General features: G+C 46.9%; 1 protein-coding gene across 3 annotated transcripts in view; it reads right to left on the bottom strand.

The window, feature by feature from the left end:
• Positions 1-24,109, bottom strand: part of Zhx2 (zinc fingers and homeoboxes 2) — a 157,491-nt gene that overhangs the window by 59,601 nt on the left and 73,781 nt on the right. For all 3 annotated transcript variants that reach the window (XM_052747833.1, XM_052747834.1, XM_052747835.1), the window contains exon 2: positions 23,787-23,860. The gene's annotated coding sequence lies outside the window, so the exon portion shown is untranslated. The remainder of the gene's footprint in view (positions 1-23,786; positions 23,861-24,109) is intronic.

Raw genomic sequence — 24,109 nt, 5'->3', positions numbered from 1 at the left:
TCCACAGAGACTGAAGCAGCATGCATAGGGCCTTTACAGGTCTGTATTAGGTCCTTTTTGTAGCTCTACTATGGCTTCCAGCTTAGTGTTTGTATGGGGTTCTTGAGTGTATGAACGAGCAGGTCTCTGATTCTTGTGCCTTCTCTTGGTCTCTTTCCCTTCTGTTTGTTTTGTCCCATTCCAATGTGTTAGTTTTTGTATTATTGTATGATATTTTATTATTATCCCTCAGAAGCCTGTTTGCTTTTCTAATGAGAAACAAAAAGGGGGTGGATCTGTATTGGAGGGAAGGTGGAGAGGACCTGGGAGGAGTAGAGGGAGGAAAACTATAATCAGGATATGTGATGATATTGCGTCCCCCAAAATATTGTGCACCCTAATAAACTTACCTGGGGTCAGAGAACAGAACAGCCACTAGATAGACATAGAGGCCAGAAAATGGTGGCACACACACCTTTAATCCTGTCACTTGGGAGGCAGAGATCTGTCTGGATCTCTGTGAGTTTAAAGCCACACTGGAAACAGCCAGGCATGGTGACACATGCCTTTAAACCCAGGAAGTGATGGCAGGAAGCAGAAAGGTATATAAGGTGTGAGGACCAGGAACTAGAGGTTTTTTAAGCTTTTAGGTGTTTGAGCAGCAGTTCAGCTGAGATCCATTCGAATGAGGACACAAAGGCATCCAGTTTGAGGAAACAGGATCAGCTGAGGAATTGTCGAGGTGAGGTTAGCTGTGGCCTGTTCTGTTTCTCTGATCTCTCAGCATTCACCCCAATACCTGGCTCCAGGCTGTTTTTATTAATAAGCCCTTTTAAGATTCGTGCTACAAGGCTATATTATGTGAGAAAGAAATCTATTTTCAATAAAGGGGGAAAAAGTAAACACTAAATCACTTTGGAAATTCTAGTATCTTTCTAAGCAACACTCACGAAGTCACAGGTTTTGATCAACTAGTTTTTTTTTTTTCCTTCACAGTCCTAAATAACACACAGCTATGAAAACAGACAGGATGTGCCATGCCTTAACGTCAACATGCAGCTCCACGGGAAGTAGCGTGTTATGGTAAAGACAACTGCGGTCTGTCAGAGAATGCTGGAAACAATAATTGTACAAGGTACCAAACAGCCAGTCAGGCCTGGCTCTTGCTTTGGAACCTCATAGCCACCACTTGGGGGTGGGTGATGAATCCCTGTTTCCTGGAAGAGGAAGAAGAACCAACAAACTCACAGGTCTTTGTGACAGGTCCAAAGGAAACTCCACTCTCCCAAATTCTGGGGCCTGTCCCCTCCACCAAAGGAGCCACTCCCCATCACTGTCCAAATGGTCAGATGTCTAGAGGTGGTACTTATTAGCATACCAAAGTGCATGCTGTCTTCCAGGCTCTCTCAGTACCTGTGGCTCTCCTCAACCACCCCCTACCCTACATTTCTCTAGCTCATGGGCTTCCTCTCCCCAGTTTTCCATTCCCATATAGCCCTGCCATTTTGGCCATGTGCTCTCTTGGTCCCCTCTCTCTTGCCCCTCTCTCCTGGTCTCCTTTATGGGCACTCTCTTTGTTTTTCTCTCTTGTTCACATCCCCCACTCCCCACCCCATGGCCAAGTCTAATCTGCTGGCCATGAACAATCTACTACTTTCTTTCTCTGTTCTAGACTCTTCCAGATGCCTCTGGCTGTACTCTCCCTATTATCTACAATGAAAACCTTCCCTTCAACTATACCTTGGAGTGTCCATGTCCTCACTTTATACAATCTTGAGATGCAAACCCAAGATTTCTGTGGAGTCAGAATGTAGCTGGGAAAGGTTGGATGGCTAGGGTGTCACCCTTCAGGGAAATTAGTCTAGTCAGGCACTGAAGAAGGTGGTGAAGAGTCAGAAGTGATTAGAATTGGGTCTTTTCCATCTGGGGACTGATATCTATTAGAAGGACTATAGGAAATACCCCCAAAAGACAACATGGCATGGCCATCCTCAGCATCTTAGTGTCAGCTTCCAGCTCCCAGCCTGTGAGAAGAATCCCACTCCTGTCCTCCTAGCACTTGGGAGGTTGAGGCAGGAGGATTGCTGTGACCAGGATAAAATTAAGGACCAGTGCATTTTGAATTCAGAATTCAAGAATCCAACATCAGAATTCAGAAGCCAAGTTTGAGGAGTAAGAGGGACTCTACCTAGACACACGTTCCCTTTTCTTCTCCCTACTCTTAGAATCCCTTTTAGGTAATGGCAGGGTGGGTGACAGAGAAGAAGACATGTACAGTGATGTCTACAATAAGCCTACTGCTTCTTCATAAAGCCACAGTCAACATGTGTAGTGTGTTTTTTATTTACATCCTTTCCCAGTAATGCTAAACCTGACATTCTCTCAGTTTCACTGCATCCACCCTGCTACAAACCCAGAGGTCTGGAGCCTGCACACCACCATCAACAACACTCTCTCTTCATCTTTTCTCTCTGCTTCTGCTGCCTGCATTAATTCCCACCTCAGGTGAAGCCTCTCTGTATCAGTTGACTCTATTTGACATTCATCGATTTGCCACACGAGTCAGGAGACTGGAAGGTGGGGTGGGAGGTGTGACTAAGGTAATGTTCTCAGGGCCAGATAGGGCAAATGCAGAAAGACAAAACAAAACAACACCCCTCAACCCCAAACCCTGTGACAGCATTTCTCTTTGGGGCAGATTTGGGGATTAAGGGGGACACATGTTTTGAGGGGAGGGTGTAAACGGACACACCTTTACCACAGTCTCAAGGGGCTTGCTCTTTCTGAAGTTTCTCTGTGTGCAATGATTAACCACCCCTATTTGGCTGGAATTGAAAAGACAAAATGGAATGTGAGTGTTAACCAAGTATGCATGTGCTGAGCACATAGAGGACAAACAGGTCTGTGTGTTGGGGTCAAAGTACTGAGTGTCATTTAGCAGGGATGAGGAGAAAGGCTCTGTGATGGCTAGTTTTTGTCAGCTTGATACAGGTTGGGGTCATCTGGGAGGAAGGAATCTTAATGGAGAAAATGCCTCCCTTTTCTTGACTAATGATTGATACGGAAGGGCCCATCTCACAAAGGCGTGGTACCACCCCCTTGACCGGTGGTCCTGGGTGCTATAATAAAGCAGGCTGAGCAAGCCACGAGGCGCAAACCAGTAAACAGCACTCCTTAAGGCCTTGGCATTGCTTCTTGCCTTCAGGTTCCTGCCTTGAGTTCCTGCCTCCTTCCTGGATGATGGACTGTAAGCTGACGAAGTAACCCTTTCCTCCTGACTGGATTTTGGTCACGGTGTTCCATTACAACCATATACACTTTAACTAAGACAGAGAGTTAAATGTATGCCTGGGGAGAAAAATGCTCCAGGTACAAGTAAAAAAGAAGTAAAAGAGCTCAGGAGGTTGGTAGGATCTAGGCAGAACTTACAGGGGACTGTAGCTCTGGGGAAGGGGATTTAAACCAATAAATTCAGTCTTTAAAGAAAGGAGCACTGAAGGGCAGGGAAACTTGGAATTCTATGAATATGCAAATGAGGACCCAGATCCAGGAAGGATTTAGCAACCCTGGGGTCCATCCAGAACTCTGGTGACCTTGTAAGAACCTGAAGTGGGTGAGTAGTGGATAAGTCCATGTAAAATGACAGCTGTGAATGACTGGAAGAGCAAGGATCAGATTCATGGCTCCTCTGTCTGGGCATACAGCCCAGTGTGATCACCCCCTAGCTGAGTGACCTGGCCTCAACAGGCCTCAGTTTCTTTACCTGTAAAATGGATGATAACGATCTCTACGTCACAAGATCACTGCGAGGCATTAAGGAGTGAATACAGGCAGACGCTTAGAACACTGCGAGGCACAGGATTGCTCCATGTGTGTTGGCTGCTGTTATTTCTCTGTGAGTGGGACACATTGGGACTGTATCACTTGTTCTCATTTTGACCTAAAACCACATAATAATTGTACAATATGGAGAACATGCTGGATGAAGATGGGCACGGAAAAACACCAGGAGTGGGTAGACTGAGCTTCGTTCTAGCCCCAGTGCTGGGAATTCACGTCTGCAAGCTTCATGCCTTTCTTCCATGTTTTAAAACAGAGTGGTATATGCATCTGTGAAAGGGTTGCTGGTGGTCTTCTGAGTCTGGGCAGCCAGTAGCAACACCACTCTCAGGATGAGCAGTAGAATCCCACTGATGCGTACCATCTGCTCTACCTCCATATTCTACCACTACCCTGGCTTTCCCCAAGGTATTTATTAAATCATTATTATTTTTCTCCTAGTGGTTTACTACAATGACAAGGGCTTTGGCACAAAGAGGACTTCTTCAGTCATGTCATACATCACAGCTGTGTGACTCTGGGCAAGTCACGTCACTTCTACAAGACTAGGTTTCCTCATCTCAAAGATAAATTTCTGGTCAAAACATGAAGGGAACATTCAGGGAAATGTGCCTCATGAACAGAGATCTCAATGAGTGGTGGCTGGTCCACAGTGGACTCCCCAGGCAATGCTCCATCATTTAAAGAATGTCCACCACACTTTCTTCTACAAATTTGAATTTTCAGGTTGAGTGACACTGTTCAAAAGGCTGAAGACAAAATGAGGCCTTCCAGTGTTGTGGGTTACCACATCTAGCAAGAATAAAGCTGTCTGGACACGGAGCGGCACTCTGTCCCTGTGTCTAGATGGGTCATCTTCTTGGCCCACGGCTAGCCATTTGGTTACACTGAGTTGACCTGGTATGAGACAAGGGGCTTTGCCACAGACCATCTTATGGAAAAACAAACTCTCTGTTCTTTGTGTGGGAAACAAAAATCACATCAGATGTGAGGCAACATCCTGGGATCCCAACTTTGTCTTGCCTGTTCCTTGTCCTTTGACAATGTACTTCAGCAAATGGAAATTCAATTGCTCCATTAAATTTCCAAATGCCACATTTGCAAAACAAAAGAGACAGTCAAAACAAAAACTTCTCAGGCTGAAAGGGATAAATCCAAAAACCAAAGAGTGGATTATGATGTTTTCCAGAAACAATGAAACTTGAGTTTTCAGAACAAGAAATGTTATCATCACAGATGTCTCAGAGATGTGCCGCTAAGCTCTTCAGAAGAGAACAAAGCTACGATGCTTGAAGCATGGACACATGGTGGTTACCGTCACCTCCAAAGATAACTTAGATCTCTTGGCCGCATGACAGAGGTGGGGTGATTATTCTTTCTACTTAATGGGTAACAAACTGAGACACAGCAAGATTGGTAACATCCCTGGTAAGAGGGGAGCCAGAACTCCGTGTTTCTTAACTGCCATCTCTTTTGCTTCTAAAGATCTGGTTTCATCTCTGTTGCTGTCATAACAAAATGATCAAAAGAAATTTAGGAGAAGAAATTTATTTCAGCTTCATGAAGGGAAGTCAAGGCAGAAACTCAATCAAGAACTTGAATTGGAAACCATGGAGGAATTCTGCTTGCTTGCTTGCTCACAGGCCCATGCTTACCTAGTTTTCTTACATAACCCAGCATCATCTGCCCAGAGAATGGTGCTGCCCACAGTGGGCTTGGTCCTCCTATGTCAATGAACAATTAAGACAACTCCCCCAGACATGGCCACAGGTCAATCTGATCTGGGCAGTCCCTCAGTTGAGACCTCTTTCTCAGGTGACTCTAGGCTATGTCAAGTTGACAGTTAAAGAAAACTAGGATAAAGGTATTCCAGTGCCTGGTACTGGGAATAGTTCAGGATGCTCTTCAGACAAGTTCCTGTGACATCCCAGCAGTCATCACCACTGACCTATATTCTCAAGTACATTCCCTTTGGTCATCTGGAAATAGATCATAACCTTGACTGTTGTATTCATACTCCATTTCACAATTATGGAAATTAAGACTCAGAGGGGTGAAATCTCCTCTTAGGTCACACACAACTAATGAACCATACAAATAGAGTCTGTATCCAATATTGCCTCGTTCTTGGGCACTGTGTCATTTGGAGGACACATAACCATATCTAAGCACTACCAAGATGGAGTCGTGCAAGTTCTAGACTTTAGCAAAACTCTCGCCATACATCTTTGGTGTTAAGAACCAAAAAATCAGTGAGGGCAGCTGATCAGAGACTGGCTTCAGAGCCAAACGGGTGACCATGTGAGCCTTGACCGAGTCATGTACCATCTCTGGTGTCCTGGATTGTCAAGCGGTGTAACAACAGTTACTAGCACACGAGTTCCTTGTCAGCAGGAAACTTGTCTGGTTTGTCCATGACTGGAGCCTCAACATATTGCACACTATTTGGTATGCAGTAGATGATCAATAAGTGTTCTTGCTTTACTTACTTATCTATTTATTATTCTTGTGTCCATATAAATAATGCATGTGTATGAGCATGGGTACCTGCGTGCCATGGTATGTGAAAGTCAGAGGACCACTTTTAGGAATGGGTTCTTTCCTTCTACCACGTGGGTTCCAGGGGTTGAACTCAGGTTGTCAGGCTTGCAGGAAAAGAGTTTTTACCCACTGAGCCATCTCACTGGCCTGGTCAGTACTTTATAGACAAATAGATGAACAACAGCGGGAAATAATCACCTCACTGTGCTTCTGTAGTGATTCAATAAGCTACTGCATGCACAATGCATAGTGAAGACTCATGCCCCAAATGCCAATTATAGATGGCCCTCAATATCTGTAGATTCTACACCCACAGAACCAACGATTTATGGACAAAAAATATTCAAAGAAACATTGTCCTTGGGGGTTGAGGAGAGGGCTCAGTCAATTACCTTGGAAACATGGGGGCCCAAATTCAATCCCCAGAACTTATGTTAAAAAAATATGGTGTAGTGGCAACCTTTGTCATCCAAACATGGGAGAAGGGGAGCTGGGCAGTCTTTGCTGCTCACTGGCCGCCAACCTAGCCTACTTGGTGAGCTTCATGTCAGTGAGAGACCCTGATTCAAAAAAAACAAGGTGCTCTGTGCCTGAGGAACGACACCTGATTTTGTCTTCTGCCTCTTTATGCATGTTTATACACATGCACACTCACTTGCAAACACGTGTGTGCCCATACATACATGTGTAACTGCATACTTACACATACAAAGATATACTCTACCTGTACAGCATTTTCCCCTAACCAACATGCTACAACTATTTACCTAGTATTTATATTGCATTAAATACTCCAAGTACTGTGAAGATGATTGAAAATGGGGAATGTGCATAGGTTATAAGCAAATGTTATGCTATTTACATAAAGAGTGTCAGCATCCAGGGTTACCTGATGGACCCTTGGAATCAATCCCCTGCAGATTCTGAGACAACTAGACCCTCATTATTGTACCACAGACCTTTACATGTATTATTCAGTTGCACCTTTCCAAGAATTATGAGACAGATCTCGTAATACCCATTTTCTACAAGAGGAAACAAAAAGAAATCTAATAATTGAGGAGAGTATATACCTTTTAATGAATCAAAGCCTTAAAAAAAAGAGCTCAGAAGGCTTGGGAGATGGCTCAGCAGTTAAGAATACACACTGCTTTTGTAGGGGACCCAAAATAAAACAGGCTATTGTCACTGCTCTTGGTTACCCACTTAAACTTGATGGCAAGACCTTATTGCTAAAGTTACCACACACTTTGGTCATAGGACATGGAGAAATCAAGTGGGCAATGACCAAGAATCTTTGCTTTAATAGTACTGGACAGTGCTGTGGAGGCTGCTGGGGGAAAGAGGTCATAAATGGTCTTACCCATGTGTGAACTTTGTGACTATAGTACAAGTCTACTGGTGCAGTCGTGGCACAGATGGTCTTGGGGTAACCAAAAGCTTTCTGGTTGAATTTAAAATCCATTCCACAAGAGGGAACACATATTTGGTACAATAAATCTGGCCAGGAATCCCTGGTTGTAGAGCTCACAAGCCCCAGAGGTGAACCGACTACTATTATTTTGCTAAATGGAGATATCCAACTGCCTTCCAGATTTGTATCTCCATGCCTATAGACTAGTGCAGCCCTTCTCAGAGAAGTTTCTCTGGGCAGTGGATGGTTGTTAATGTGGAAACTCACAACCGATGAAAGTGCGGAGGCTAAGTGTCAGTGAAGTGCTCAGTCACACAAAAAAAGACATCTATGTTACTTCCCCAAACCCTGCAAGGCTCAGGGACCATCATTGAAGAGGGGATGTAGAAAGACTGTAAGAGTCAGAGATCAGGGTGGACTGGATCAAAACAGGGTCTTCTGGTCATGACTGCACCATGAACTCACAGGAGCTATGGTGGCTTGCACAAAATCTGCATGAGATTAAGCCAGTCAACATTCTAGTATGGAGCGGCGGGAGGGGGGGGCGAGGGGGCAGGGGGGGGGGAGGAACTCATGAGCCCCCACTCCAGAGTGGAGAGCTACTGACAGTTGGTGGCTTCGGGAGGAGGAAGAGCCAGTTTTCTTTAAGGGTGTGGCCCCCTGGGAGGTCTAACAAGTTCCATTGGATGGTCCCACAGTATGAGGGACCTTGAGTATCTTGGCAGCGCAAACTGGAATCTGTGGGCTACATCTATAAAAAAAGAGAGTGGATGAAGTTAGGGGCTGATAGGGAGGTCGGGGATGGATCTGGGAGGAATGTGTGTGTGGGTAGATATGATCAAAATGCATTGTATGAAATTCTCAAAGAATTAATAAAAATACTCTGCTAAAATGTTAAGGCAGAAAAAAAAACCATACCTGCTCTCTAATGAATAATAAATAAATAAATCTTAAAAAAAATCATAGCTAGGAGGCATGGCAAGGTTCTAGAGGGACCTGTGGGACTCAGGACATTGGGTCTAGCCTGTCAGGTAGTCTTGCCTTCCTTTCTGAATCTCCTATCTTTGAGGGGCCTCCCAGCTCCAGCAAGGTATACTCCCCACCTCTGACCCCGCCATGGTCTCTCCTGTCAGTAGAGAATGGTCTCCTGTAGACAGAGTACTCAGCTGTGCTATCACCAACAATAATACTAATCCTAATAAATTGCAGGCTGATGAATCACTGATTGCAGAGGAGAAAAAAAATTATGAGTAAGTTGATTGAAAGTCTTAATAAAGCTCATTCTCAGGGAAGGGTCTGGCTTGGCTGTGGATATCAGAATTTAAACGGAGATTATTTTAAAGATGGTTCTGACAGTCAAATTGCAGAACATCCCTTTTATTCTATTCTTATCCCAGCCAGGGCATAATCACACAGTATCAGAACTGCTGGGTTCCTCCATTGTGAGTACCTTGAGGGCAGGGCCAGCAGCTCCCTGGTCTCTTTGCTGCTGTGTCTAAGGCGGCATCCACAGCCAGGGTGAACTGCCAGGTCTATACATGTGACGAGGAGCCTAGGCGTTAGTGAAAAGAACAAGGTGGGCAGAAAGAGAACAGGATGCTGAAGAGCGACAGCGCACAGATTTGTTTATGAATTCCAACTGTCAAAGAGCTTATAGAAATCGATCGCTTAAACTCCAGCTATACGGAGCCAATTATATTGGAAATGATCCCAGCGGTCAACCCTCTTCCTGGGCTATGGAGTCCCAGCTCCCGCAGCCTTTCTGGACAGAAGCCAGCAACCTGCAAGCAGACATCACCCTGCTGGGGTCCCTTCCTCAGAGAGCCTTTCGCCGCCGCAGCCGGTGGAAGTGTCACCTAATTTAATTGCAAATGCCCTTGATGAGCATACACCTCCCCGGCGATAGGATTAGGCCCTTCAGTCAGCTGCCACCTGTGTGCCCCCTTCAAAGAGAGGGAGAGCCAGAGGGAAAATCCACATCAACTGTAATTGCGATTTAATACAGTTCACTGGAGAGGACCCTGGGGGACAGGGTGAGGGGAATCAATCGTGGTGATTGAAAAACAATATGAGAATTAAAAGGGGCTGTAGCTGAAAATTCTGGAATGGACAAGGAAAAAAAATGTCAGCATCCATTTCCTGGCCCCAGGTCAAGGCTATTCCTGATTCTTTGCAGTGCGGGCCAAACTCTCCTGAGAACTTGTCCTGTGTCAGGCATTGTACCAGACACAAGGGAACAGAAGCTACTGTGGCAAGAGCCATGTCCTGGCCCCGGGGCATCTCTGTGAGTAGGTAGAGGGTGGAGACAAGAAGATACTCTGATGGGTAGGAAGGTAAGGCGGGATTGGGAAAGTCCCTAAAGATGGAGGTGGGGTGGGAGTAGGGTGGGGGGATGGCTGCCTCCCCCCCTGCAGGCCATCCATCACTTTATGGACAGTAGGAAAGGTGGGTGAAACAGATGGGAGGTGAGTGTTAGAGCGGGAAGTGGTCCACAGCTGTATATCAGAGGCCCCTAGGAAACACCGGTTCAGGGCAGTGCATTTTAGCATCTTCTAAGGCACAAAGGGCCTTTCTGAACCCTACATGCAATTGGTTTCATGCAAACGCAAAACCAGAGGCTGCACTTCACTCCCCATGTAAGGATGGATGGCCCTGCCTGGTCATCAGAGTGAAAGATACTCGGGAGGGCTGGAATCCTTGAACAACCTCAAGGAGGCAAGTTATGCAGGACCGCTTAAGGGGCCAGGATGCTTCAGATGCAAAGCAGGGCCAGAGGGGAACACTGGTCACCTCAGGCCTCCGTGAACACTGCCCCATGATGAGCCCTGACAGGCATGCAAGGCAAGATGGCAACAGCCCCAGGAAGTGACTCAGACACAGCGGGGTGGCGGGCCAGCTGGGACGTGTCCCTCAGCCCAAGGCCCGAGCTAAGACAGCTCAGTGGTGCCTGTCGCCTGCTTGTTACCTTCTAGAATCTTCCTTTTCTCTGTCTCTTTCATTTATTCTGACACACACACACACACACACACACACACACACACACACACACACACACACTGTCTAAGTATACAGCTCACTTGCATATGCTTTTCAATTTTACTTCATTTTTCCTTCTGTCCACTCACAACCAGCAATCACTACTCCATTTCTCTCTCTGTCATACAGTCACTCATTCACACATTGACTTACTTCATATTCTCTGTGTGTGTGTGTCTCTCTCTCTCTCACATACACACACGCCAGCCTGATGCTTTCTGACTCTGGTCATGTGACTTAACCGCACTGAGTCTCCATTTCCTTGTCTTATAATGGAGACTCTCCCCTCGAGCAGCAGTCAAGACTACCTGCATTAGGCTCCGGAATTTGTCTGCTTGGGCCTGAATAAATGCTATTTAGATGGGGCAGTTACTGCCTCCTTCTAGTATATTCTGCCCGGTAATAAGCACAGAGTCTAAAATGCATTATGTGTTTCCTCCTGTGGAATTATGCAACGACCTCCAATCTTACGATGATCCTAACAATGATCTCAACTGTTTATCATATCACTTAAACCTGTACTTATTTATTTTTAGGCAGGATCTCCGGTAGTCTTGGCTAGCCTAGAACTCCCTATGTGGCTGAGACTGGCCTTGGGTATCCATGATCATGCTGCTTCCACCTCTCAAACACTGGGACTTCAGGTTGCACCAGCACTCCAGGCCCTGAGCAGTTTCAATAGACTGACGCTTGGAGCATTTTTGGGTTTCCAGGGGAGACAGACAGAGGCACAGAAGGAGCTAAGGAGCTCTTCCACTTCTCTTAGTGCAGCCCCTTAACTACAACCCCCGAGGAACCGGTGGTGACAGCCTGCTGCTAGCTCACACCCGTAGCTTATGCCAGAGGTCCTCTTATGCTGATTCTTCTCCTGGGTTTGGGGAAACGCACAGCCACTGTATCCATTACAGCGTCATACAGAATAGTTCCACCACCCCAAAGCCCTGACCACTGCCTTCTATCTCTTCCCTCTGTTTCTGACCTTCTTCTACCTCCATAGATTTGTTTGGACCAGAACATAGTAGGAATTATCCAGTATGAAGACTTTCTAGTTATTTTAGTAAGTGGTTTAAATGACTTCTTTTATTTTTTTTGGAGATTATAATATAATTACATCATTACCCCCTTGTGAAGCCTTTTAAGATTGGCTCCTCCTCCATCAAGCACTGCACACCAAAGGCTACTCCATGTTGTCACATGCCTTGAGAGCTGTGATGATAAATCTTCACTGCCAATGACCGAGCTTGTAGTCACTAGGAAGCTGCACTTCTTGTGTGTCTATGAGGGATGAACCTATTCTGAATGTGGGCGGCACTATCACATGTGCTGGGGTCCCCAGGTGATGCAGTATGCTTATCATGCTTAGAGCCTTTTAAAAAACCTTTTGCGCGCGCGCGCGCGCGCGCGCGCGCGCGCGCGCGCGTGTGTGTGTGTGTGTGTGTGTGTGTTTTCCTCTGTCTGTGTCATTTAATTCACGCATTTAATTCAGAATTTCTTTACCTTAGCAGAGCTGCCATCTAGGGTTAGAAAACTCTTCATTGATGGGGCTGTGCATGTTGGATAGGTTTGGTACAGCTTGCTAATAGCATCCTGTGACAAACCAAAATGTCTCCAGCCATTGACAGCTGGTCCCTGGGGAGGGGGCTGCTCCCTCCTCTTCTAGCTGCCAAGAACCAGTGTTTCAAAGGTTTTATTATTATAGGCATCGTGAGGACTTTCAGTGCCACCCCATTCCTCCTGTCTATGTAGGATAGCCAGGAGGGGCTGGCAGGCAGTTCTCCACATCCCTACACTTCACTCTTGCTGGGTGTGTTCACTTTGATTCCAACCAAATGCTGTCACTGTGTAGTCCGGCCTCTGGCTGATTCTTTCAGAGATGATGGATTTGACATGTTGATGAGTTTAAGTTTTCAGTAGCTTGTCCAAGATCATTCTGAAAATAGGGTCAAGCCAATCCCCTGACCACAGTCCAGGGACTTTCCTTGGAGCTAGAAAGGTCTCAGCAACAGGATCATGACAGGCTACTACCCTTCTAGCTTGCTTCCTGTCCCCTCTCCCTAATATACCCACCAGCAGCGCCTGGTGCCTTTTCCTCCATAGTGACTCCTGCTCTAGTGCATTGACCAGCCCCACTGTTCTGACCCTGGCCCAGTTATCATTGCCTCTTTCCGCGTCTCCTGCTTTGACACAAGCTTACCAACAGTCCAGTTTTTCCAGAGTGATATTAAAAAACAAAAATCAAACAAACAAACAAAAAAAACCAGGCAGGCACTGGGATAAGAGGTCAGTGGGTAAAGAATTTGCTGTGCCAATATGGGAACCTAAGTTTGCATTCCCAGAATGCACGTAAAGCCTGGCAAGGGAGTGTGCATCTGTAACCCCAGCGTTATGTGGGGAGATGGGAGGCAAGCTAAAAGAATCCTCAGAAGCTCATGGACCATCCAGCCTGATGTGTGCAGTGGTGAACAACCAAACTGAGACCCCGTCTCAAACGATGTGGAAAGTAAAGACTGACACCCAAGGTTGCCCTCTGACTTTCTCATGTGTGCCATGGCATGGGTGTGCCTGCATTCACATACGTGTACATGAATGCAACCCACATGTAACAACAAAAAACAAAATAAAAATATATAACAGAGCATGTCTCTTTGGTGCCAGTGGCCTCCCATGTACGTTGTATGCAGGTGAATTTTGCATGTCCCTTCCACTTTGTTCAGGGACATTGCTTCTGCCTTCTGAAGGGGTGTCTATAAGTGTCAACCGAAAGAACCAGAGGCTGGGCATGCAAAGCTCAGGAAAGGTGGGTCAGGACCCAGTGCAGATGTCACCTAGATCCATGTGACCCTCCTATACTCTTTGGTCTCGATGTCACTAGTTTTCTGTAACCCTTCTACTCCCATGAGGACCAGGCTACCGTGGCCGACACGACTCCTGTGACATGGGATTTGCTTCAGCTTTGTTTGGGTCCACTGACCAGAGCCTTGGGCCCCCGGCTTCTCTAGGGCTGCCATTGCAAAGGAGAGGTGTTGCTAGCATGAGGGACTATGACCCATGTAAGATCAGAGAGGGAAGAGCTGATGTATTCCTAACTCTCTCCACTCCCGGTGACAAGTTCTCAGACACAGCACAGTCAGTTCTGCCATGATGCTTGAAAACAAAACATTGCTCCAACTCGAGATGCATTAGACGACAGTTATGCACTATGTGAGTTTGGCTTTTGCCTATGCCAGGCTTCAGCTGTGAGAAACAGTAGGAGAATTCAGAGAAAGCTGACCCTGAGTCCTTAGAATGTCGTCTTCCTTTTTTTTTTTTTTTTAAGTGCACAGGATACTATGATGTCACCACTACTTCCTGAGACTGGTCACATGGGGAAGGTGGTTATCTCAGAGGCCCATTACGATAGTAACAGAATGCATGCATACCGCAGAAATATGCCAGCTTCCTCAGTTTACCCGATGGGTTAACAGTCACATAGTCCATAGCTGGCACTATAACTCTGGTCCCATGTCACTCTCTTTCTGCCACCTCACAGTCATTCATAAGGTGCCACTTCTTTCACTGGTTCAAGGAAGTGGACTTTTCTGCAAAGCAAGGTGCCATGCTCCTTGTCCTATTTGTCTATTTCTAAACCACAGGTGACATGTAGAACCATCCTGGGTTTCCTTTTCACAGCACTATGACCCTAGCCACGTCTTGCCCATAGCTCTGTGACTTTGCATGTGCAGTTTTGTGGCACGGTGCCTTGGGGGACATGTACCCTGCATTATTGTATAATCAACTATGCTCCATGTGGCCACTCCAAAGACTCCATGAGTCCCGGTAACTGGGGGAGTTCCTCATGGGGTGATGGGGTGGCTGAACACTGAATTCATGGGATTTGCATTTTTTCTGACTTCTCTTTTCGTTACTCTTGTTCTTGCCTGGGTCTAGACAGTTTTCCCTCCCATCTCTGTCTTATCCATCATACAAAGTTACGAGCTTTGTCTCAGCCTCTTTTTTTTTTTTTTTTTTTTTTTTTTTTTAGGGAGAACCTAGACTGAGACAGTGGACCCACACAGGGAAAGCAGTAAGTACATAATTCTGCCAAGAACCCAGGCTTGGTGCAGCCAAGGAACAGGAAGAAGCAGTGGGGTTGAAGTCTAGGAGGTGAGAAGGGATGTGGTTGGAAATGAGGTTGGAGAGGAAGGGAGGGTGAGAACTTTCCAGGCTCAGGAAGAAGTTTGGAAGTCAATCCCTGTGTAGTGCAAAGTATAGACGGTTACAGATTCTGGGAAGAATGGGATTTGACTTTATTTGTTATTTGTTTATTGGTGTTGGAGACAGGATTTTACTTTGTGGTTCTGCTGGCCTGGAACTTGCCCAGGTTGGCCTCAAACTCATGGCAGTCCTCCTGCCTCACTCTCTGGAATGCTGAGATGGCAGGTACAATCCATCATAGCTGGCTTTGATTTGTATTTTAAGAATTATCTGCTTGGTTGGGCCTCGTATGGGGAGACCCTTTCTAGTGCTCTGAATGAGAATGTCCCCCATAGGCTCAGATGTTTAACAGGTGATCTCCAGTGGGTGGTGCTGTTTAGGAAGGCTTAGAAGCTGCGGCTTTGTTGAAGGAAGTAGGCCACTAGAGAGGGGCTCGGAGAGTTCAAAGCTCCCAGGCCACTTCCAGTTCACGTCCTCTACTTCCTGCTTGCATTTTAGGGTGTGAGTGTTCACCCACCATGTCTACAGCTTGCTGCCATGCTTTCCATCACAGACTCTAACCCCCTGGAAGTCCCAGTGAACTCTTTCTTTTACACATTGTCTTGGTCATGGTGTATAATTACAGCACCAGAGAAGTAACTAATATATCCCTTATGTCCAGATGGGAGATGGAAGGTACCTTGGACAGAAGCAGTGGTTACAAAATGATGACATAACTGTTAAGCCTGGGGAGGAAGAAGACATTCCAGGGACCTAAGGACACACTTGGTGTGTTTCATTAACATCAATTTCTGAGCGGGTCATTACTCATTATAGAAACAAAGAAAAAACTTTCAAAAGGAATTGAAGATTCGTGGGAGGCAATGGATCATGGACACAAAGGTCACAGTGTTTGCAAATGTATACAGCTTTTGCTCTGTGCATGCACACGCACTTGGGCATGCACATGTAGAATGATGTCAGGAAAGGCTATTGTTTCCAACTCCCCCTTTAAGGGAACAAAGACCACAGTGCAAAGTTTGCATCTGAAACATGGCCAGAGAAAAACAAAATTAATCACATGGGGGAAGAGGCTACCGCAGGGCCAGATAAAGACTGAGCTTTTAATGGAGTGTCTGATTCAAAACCACTAAAATCAGAACTTCTAGTTAAGAGTTAGGGACTCTACTTAAAACAGCTCTCTATTTCAAGTTGGACATGGGAGCTGGGAAGGAGATTGATTTAAGTTAATTAAATCTAGGGCTTAATGAAGTGTTTGTTCTTGGATACACACTCTTGCATGGCTAATGTAGGTCTGGGTGCATAGCATGATTACATTTACAAGCTTAAGGTTGTAAGGAGGTGGGGGTGTCCATTGGACCTGTGAGTGCAAAGACTTTTTAAACAGGGAGAATCATGGAGTGATGGATGAGTGACTTAGGGTGGGAAAGAGGCCCTTCTCAGGGAGCCAGGGTGGGGACAGCTGGTGTCTAGTCTCCATACTGCCTCTCACCAGCAGAGTGACCTTGCACAAGTGACTTTTCATCTTGTCACATGACACACCGAGGGTGCTTCCACCCCGTGCCATGGATGACGTTTGTCAAACTGTTTCTTTTCTCTTTGTGCCTTAACACGCAACACCAGTGCCAGGGGGTGCTGTTTCCGAGGTTTGCTGAGGTGCTGCTGTGAGCGCTTGATGTGGGTTAACTCACTGAATTCTCACAAAGCTCCAGACGCAAACGGACAGGAAGTAAGTGATGGAGTGCTAAGGCCGCATGGACAGTAACTGGCGAGATACAGAAGGACACCCGATTCTGATCAGTTAGTGTCAACCTTCACTTCTGCCTCCTCTAGGGGTGGGGTGGGGGGTGCGGGTGGGTTACCAAAACCTAACTGCTGTGGCCTCGGTTTTCCTTTCTGTCCAATTTGGAAACTCCTCTCTGCCATGCTCTTCCTCTTCAAGAGAGGGAGGCTGCAATGTCAAGGCACTTAAAGAGCTTCATGGATGGGCAAGCTGTGCTGGGGTGGAGGCTGATTACTCTAGTCTAGCACCTTTTGGTCCTTTAACCCGGGGTTCACATGGCAGAAATGTCTTGTCAGCAACATTACTCCTGCATAGAAAGACCTCGGTCAGGTTGGCCACCGGGTGTCAACATCAAGTGTTGGGACTTGGAGGACGCCGCAGCTCTGAGTATATGAGTGACTTAACTTGGCGCTGTGACCCAATTCTTGGCAATAAGCAACTTAAGGAAGGGAGGGTTGATTTTTGCTCTGAGTTTGAGGGATTGTTTGAGGGGACAATGTCTATCATGGTGGGGGAGGCATAGAGAATATGACACTGCTGGTCACAAGGAGTCTGCTTTCCAACTAAAAGCAGAGAGGCATGCCTTCTGGTGCTCAGCCCACATTCTCTGTTTTCTTCAGTCTGGGACCTTAGCCCATGAAGGATGGTGCTACCCACATTCGGGGTGGATCTTCCCTTTACAGTTGAATCTCTCCAGGAATGTCCTCACAGACATGCCCAGCACTGTGTCTCCTAGGTGATTTCATAAGCTGACATTGAAGATGAACCACCACCCTGAGTCACTCAGGTTATGTCTCCTGCCTCAGTAGCTTCCTGAGGCCCACAGGACTTCCACAGTCTGAAGATCAGACTACAGATGGCATAGGGTTAGCATGATCCCAGGCCTGTGGCATGGCTTCTAGGGCATGGCTTCCATAAGTCATGGTCTCTCTTAGGGGCAGCTGGATCTCTAGTTTCAAAGCGACAACAGCAACTCTATTTTAGTCCCTTTTCTGGCCTTCTTCCTACTGAGCAGAAGTGGGAGAGTATACCAGCTTTGGAGCAGCCAGCCGGCTTGTGTCCACAACCCAGCCCTATCACAATGGGACCTCTGGAAGCCACACACTGTCCTGAGCCTTGGGCTCTTCCCTCTGAAAGTACAGTGACCACACCGAGGCTGGGCGATAGCCTAGTCATTACCCCTCCCTGTACCCATGCTCTGTGACATGACCCAGTGGAGCCCTTTCACTGTGACTCTGTTTTGTGATTGGCTTTGGGAGAGTAGATGTTGGTTAGTGACGGTAACTGAGGCACCTTCTCTTCAGACCCTTACTCTACTGTCATAGGTCATGCCCTGTGCAGGGTGAATGACTTACACAGCTTTGTCTTTTGTCATCCCAGTTGAGGTCACCCTAGGTCAAGCAGCACACAGTCAACGTTCAATGACACGGATAGCCAAGACCACACTCCCCTAAACTGACCTCAAATATGGAAGCCATCTCATCCCAGAGAGGCCGTGGATTGTACACTTCAGATTTGGGAGTTGACTAAACATGTCCTCCCATGAAGTTTATGGGGTTGTTTGTTACAAAGCACTACCATGGTAATAAATAACCAAAATGGCCAGAGAAGGGATTTTAAAAACTGGAGCAGGCTATAACTTTATGACTTCAAATTTGTTGCACAATTTGAACTTTGGTCTCCCTGCTTGTCTCTTTGCTCTGGAAAGCAACTGGCAGGAGCTGTTATTTTCACACACACACACACACACACACACACACACACACACACACACACACACCATACAGACATTCTTGTGGTGTTCCACTCAATGAAATCTTGAAGAGGACAGAATAGAAAACTACAAGTTTTATACCCTCCCTTCTGCCTCCCTCTCCCTCTCCCAATCCATTTATTTTAATAAAAATCCAATGAATACTCCAAATAAACAGGTCGTATTTGTTTAAGACAAGCCTCCTGCTGGTGCCAAGAATCTGCCTCTTTAACAGTCGAGCCAGACCACGCTTCCTCTTTAAACTGCAGCCCATATCTGCTGCCGTGGGCTCCCCCTCATATTGCTTCTCCACGCTTGAGTCCCACCCTGTCTGTGGACATGCATGGCTCCCATGGTACCTATGACCACTTACCTAGGCGGTTCTTAAGACCTCATTTAGAGGTCCTGTGACTCCATATCACTCCATTTTCCTCATTTGCAAAGTGAGGGCAATGATGATGATATAGTCTCACAGACTTGCCTGTGAAATTTTAATGAGATTATCGTACGACTCCAGCTCAGCCTTGGGGTTGGAGTAGAGGAAGCATTTGGTACATGTTAGATCCTATAATTGCATACTTGATAACATGGAAAAGGAGGTCCTACTTTGCATTAATTTTCTGCTTGGCATCTCCCACTGTTTTAAATACTCTTTTTTTTCTAGGTCTTCTCATGTGTTTATTGTTTCATGGCAACTCTCAGTGAAGACAGTGCTGCAATCCCACTTTATGGATGAGAAAACTGAGGCACAGAGAATTTAAAGAACTTACCCAAGAACATACAGCAATGAAGCCATTACATTGTTCTCTCCGTTTTAGTTATTCATCCTTCTTTCTCATTGTGAATCTAGACTGTAATAGGAGCTTAGTACAGTGCCTGGCACACAGACTAACATAGTGATGGAGGTGGCCAGAGCCTGGTCTTTTCTCTCTTGACACACCCCTTGGAGGCAGGGGTCTGGATCGCCTAATCTCTGCACCTGCTGCTACTGAATCAACTGGGTCAGACAGATGGTGCTTTGACGAGGAGGCCAAGGCTGATTCTCAACCTGGCGTGCACACTCTGGGCTTTGCACATGCTGTCTTACAATTCAGTTTTGACTTGAGACATGGGAAGCAGAAAGGCTCTCAGCAGCCTCAGATAAGCTAGGGGGTGGGTCAGCAGCTTGGTGTAGAAAGCAGGATTCAATAATGCTATCATGCTACCCTCGTCCTCATGGAGCCGTTGTGACATCCTGCCTTTAAAAACAGTGACAACCTTCAATTGCCATGCATAACCCATGTCTGGCCTCACAGTGGCTTCTGGCCCTAGAACACCCACACTTTCTGGTTGACACACAGCGTACAGGGATCTGGGGACTGATGGCTTTGTGCAAAGATGTCCTTATGGACATCTTATGGACCCCTCTAAGCCCTCTGTAGTGCGGTCGTTCTTACCCGCCTGTCAGAGTGTAATTTTCATTAAATATTAAAGAGCTGTTTGTTAAAATAATGTCGTCATGGTAACAGAGTTGGGTGGGGGTGCTGGAACAGCCTAGTGCTGCCCAAATTGCAGCATATTAATCAAGTGCTTTTGCACTGTGCAGTGAGCGTCCCTTTGAGCTATCTGGTGACAAGGGCTCTGAAGGATCCCTTGAGCGTGCTTGGAGCGTGCAGATGTCGGGGCCAGAGATGTAGGCTCTCATGAGGTCCTGGAGCTGAGCTGTGCTTGTTGGATGGGTGGATGGATGGGTGGATGGACAGATGGACAAAGGAATGAACGGCAGAATCCACACTCTAGCTGTTTAGGTCAGAGCTGTTTCTGACAGATCTTCTGTTTTTCATTTGCCCTTTTACAGTGGAAAGGAGTTTTGCCAGAAAGTTGGCGGGAAAAGAGATAGGAAAGCAAATCGGGGGCCGAGGGCAGGACTTCTCTTGCCCACAGGGAGCTAACGGCGGCCACCATGGGGAGGCAAAGGAAAATAGATCAGAACCAGGCTGCTGGGGTCAATCTCAGCTCTGTGTACTGTGAAGAGTGACCTACTCCCCAAAACCTGTACTCCCACATACGTTGGAGGACCACAGCTGTGCTGGTTTTACGTCCGTGGACGGGTGAGAGATTCAAGACAATGCCCTTCCAATCCTAACCACTCACTTTACCACCACTGCTGGATCGTGGCTGCTATGGGCATCACAGCTCTGGTGGCAAAGGTCATCGAAGTCACCACTGAAGGATGATTTCAAAGGTGCATTCACAGTTGAGAGAACCCGGTGGGCCCTGATCACTGCTCAGGCTCTTTCTTGGAAGGGGCCAGATGGTGGTCATACATCATCGTCTGGTTTGTGAGGGTAGCCACCAAATGGTCATATGCTAGAAGGTTGGCCTCTAGGGTTGGGGTGCTGATGGGTGGGGCTTTTAAGAGACTTGGCCTAATGGAAGGTCATTAGGTCACCGGGAGTGCCACCCTTGGAAGAAATGAATATAATTCTCTCAGGGCCTCTATTAGTTCTAGTGAAAGTAACGTGTCATAATAAGAACAAGCCTGACTTTCTCATCTCTGGCTTCCTGTCCTGCCACATGTCTCTTCCACACATACTCCTGCCATGGTGATACTGTCTACCAAGAGCCCTAGTGGGTTAGGACGCTTGATCTTGGACTTTTAGTCTCTAAAACTGTGAACTAAACAAACCCCTTTTCTTTATACATTATCCAGACTCAGATTTTCTGTTAGAGCAACTGAAAACGGACCAATATACAATTTCTATAGAATAGTAATCTTTTTGTTTTGCAGTGATTTTCTTTTTTTATAAAAACACACGAGCATTTTAAGCTCACATTCCACACATTGCAGGCTGGCCCCTGCCATAGCTCCTTAGGAGGAAATACAGGAAAAAAGAAAGCAAAGCAAAAGTTGTCCCTTCTCTGCCCTAGAGGGTAAGAGGAGGGGGGATTGGACATTGAGTCACACCATGATCCCTGGAGCTTGCAGCTGGCAGCAGTCTTCGGAGCAGGGTCAGAGACAGGAAGGACCATAGGAAGGGCATAGCAGGAAAGGTGCACACCCAGTAGACCACTCACAGCATCTCCGTTTTTGGAGGATGAACTCAGAGCAAACCATTGCATCCTGGTTCCACCCTGCAGCTACGCTGGAGCCTCTGACTACAGCCCCTGCTTCACCTCTAGCCCACATGACACCCTCAATGAGCATAATAGTGACCAGATCCTTGCTGTGTCCTGCCCAGCACAGGGACAGGCAGCTTCATACCAATCACTGGATCTTTATGACCACAGAGTAAGGTTTGTCCCTGCCCTCATTTAGCAGATGGGGAGACTGAAGTACAGAGAGCCCAGCGACTTACCCAAGGCCACGAAGCTAGTGGAGAGCCAGGGCTTGAACCTGGCAGTCTGTACTAGGGTCCCTTCCCTTCAGCACACATCCTTAAATTCCCTCGACATCACTTTATTTGATCGCCACTCCTTGAACACCTACTATGTGCCAGGGCCTGTGCATGCAAGGGCACATTTGTCCTCACAGCTCAGCTTCTGCTTGAAGACTCTTAAGGATGTCATGGGACATGACTCATAGTCACTGTCCAGCTCCCTTCCTCCTCTTTCCCTTTCTTTCTGCTCCCCTTTCTGCCCTCAAATAGTGTCCAGGACTCCGCTGAGTGCATACTCTGCACACAACCACTATCAAACACTGGCTCTTCACCCAGGCCAGTCGTTTCCAAGACAGGAAAAAACACCATCCCCAGGCCCCCACAGTGCTTTGCCCGCCAGGTCAGTGGTTCTCAACCTGTGGGTCTTGACCCCCTTTGGCGGTCAAATGATCCTTTCACAGGGGTTGCCTAAGATCATCAGAAATATCAGATACTTATATTACAATTTATAACGGTAGCAAAATTGCAGTTATGAAGTAGCAACAAAAATAATTTTATAGGTGGAGGTCACCACATCATGAAGGACTGTATAAAAGGGACACACCATTAGGAAGGTTGACAACCACTGCTCTAGGCCTGGGGAATGCTTTCTGCCACTACCCTAAGGGCACCACAGCTGGTCGCTTATATTCTGCCCTGCATCTTGGATCTCACGCCTGCCTAATATCCTGATTTGGGTCTAGAGCCCCATTTTTCTCCTGGCCGGCAGGTAGGGGTTTGGTCACCTGACTTTGTGGGAAAAGTCTGGCCCCTGCCAAAGGACCCAAGCCTCTGAGTAAAGCCATCTTCATATCTCTGGCATCTACATACTTGGGCCTTCCCACCTCTGCCTCCTGTGGGTTTTGGAAACTGGGTGGTCCTTTTTGCATCTTTCCTAGGCCTTTTCTTCTACTCTGTGCAATCAGGGTCTTGGAGCAAATCCTCTGATGGTGTGACTAGCCTGAAATTCTTCAGAAACGTTGTGGGAGGAGGGATGGCTGAAACATCCCCCAGAAAACCTCCCATGATGCTCTGTGTACTGTCTGCCCATCATGCTCACTAGGCGTTCAGGACTACAGGTGTGCATCAGGGCTGCACCACATGAGCCAGTCACATTGGGGCACAGGAGAGACCCAAGTTCATCTCACTCAGTAGCCTCTGCAATGGCCACCTGAAGCAGAGACATTATCCTCCAGTTTTCTCGCCAGTCCTCACCGTCTTCCTACATCCTGCCCCTTGAAGATTCTAGGTCATCGTAGAAGAGAGTGCAAAACACTGCTTTATCAAAACCTCTCAAGTCAGTATTTTCTGTGGACATTTGTCCATCTTCTCCTTGAACTCTGCCACTGATGGGGGACTTATTATTGACCTAAGTTTTTCATTGCATTTGTGCATATCTCTTTTGTCAGGGAGTTTTGCTTAGGTCAAGGCATCGACAGTATCCCCCCAGCCAACCTGCTCCTTCCTACCAGGGCTAATACTTTCACTGTGCAAGGGTGGCTTTGCCTACTGGCTGAGCCAGGTAGTATGCACTCTGTTCTAAGACTATTTTTTTTTCCTTCTGAACATAGCTCTAAAAATATGCCCCTGGCCTGGAAGTCTGAGTTTCTGTCATCTGTGCAGAGAGGGGAGAGCCAGCCACCTGCAGGCTCATGGCTTCTAGGGAAGCCCTGGCAGGAAGCCAGCAGATTTTTGAGAGGTTCGCACCTGGAAGCTTGGCTCTGTGCTGTGTCCAGGTGCCCATGGATGGAAACACAGTTGCAGGGCCGCCTTTCCCATGCAGCTCCTATCTGTTCCTGACATCAACCTGGGCCATGGGTGACCACGGCCAAACACAGTATCACTTACCAGTGTCTGCTCCGTGTTGCTTACATCCTGGGAATCTTGCAGCCGGATTCCCAGAGCAGCCGGTGCGTGGAGACCTGCAAAGAAGAGAAACTTGGTGTGAGAATCAGGGCACAGCAACTGGGTATCCAGCTCTCTCTCCCAGCAGGACTGAGCCATAGGGAAACTGGGATGGAGGTGGGATGATAAAAATGAACCCATAGAAGGACCCAGGTGTTCATCAAAGCAACTTCCCGATCTCTAGGCTTTGTGGCAATTCAGAGCTAGAGAAAGAAGAGTTAAAAAAAGACCCCAACCCTGGATGAGTCAGCAGCCTGTGGCAAAGA

Source organism: Peromyscus californicus, unplaced genomic scaffold (genome assembly GCF_007827085.1).
Source record: "Peromyscus californicus insignis strain IS unplaced genomic scaffold, ASM782708v3 Scaffold_20__1_contigs__length_68692818, whole genome shotgun sequence".
In the NCBI taxonomy this organism is placed as follows: domain Eukaryota; kingdom Metazoa; phylum Chordata; class Mammalia; order Rodentia; family Cricetidae; genus Peromyscus; species Peromyscus californicus.
This window is presented reverse-complemented; position numbering and strand designations above follow the sequence as displayed.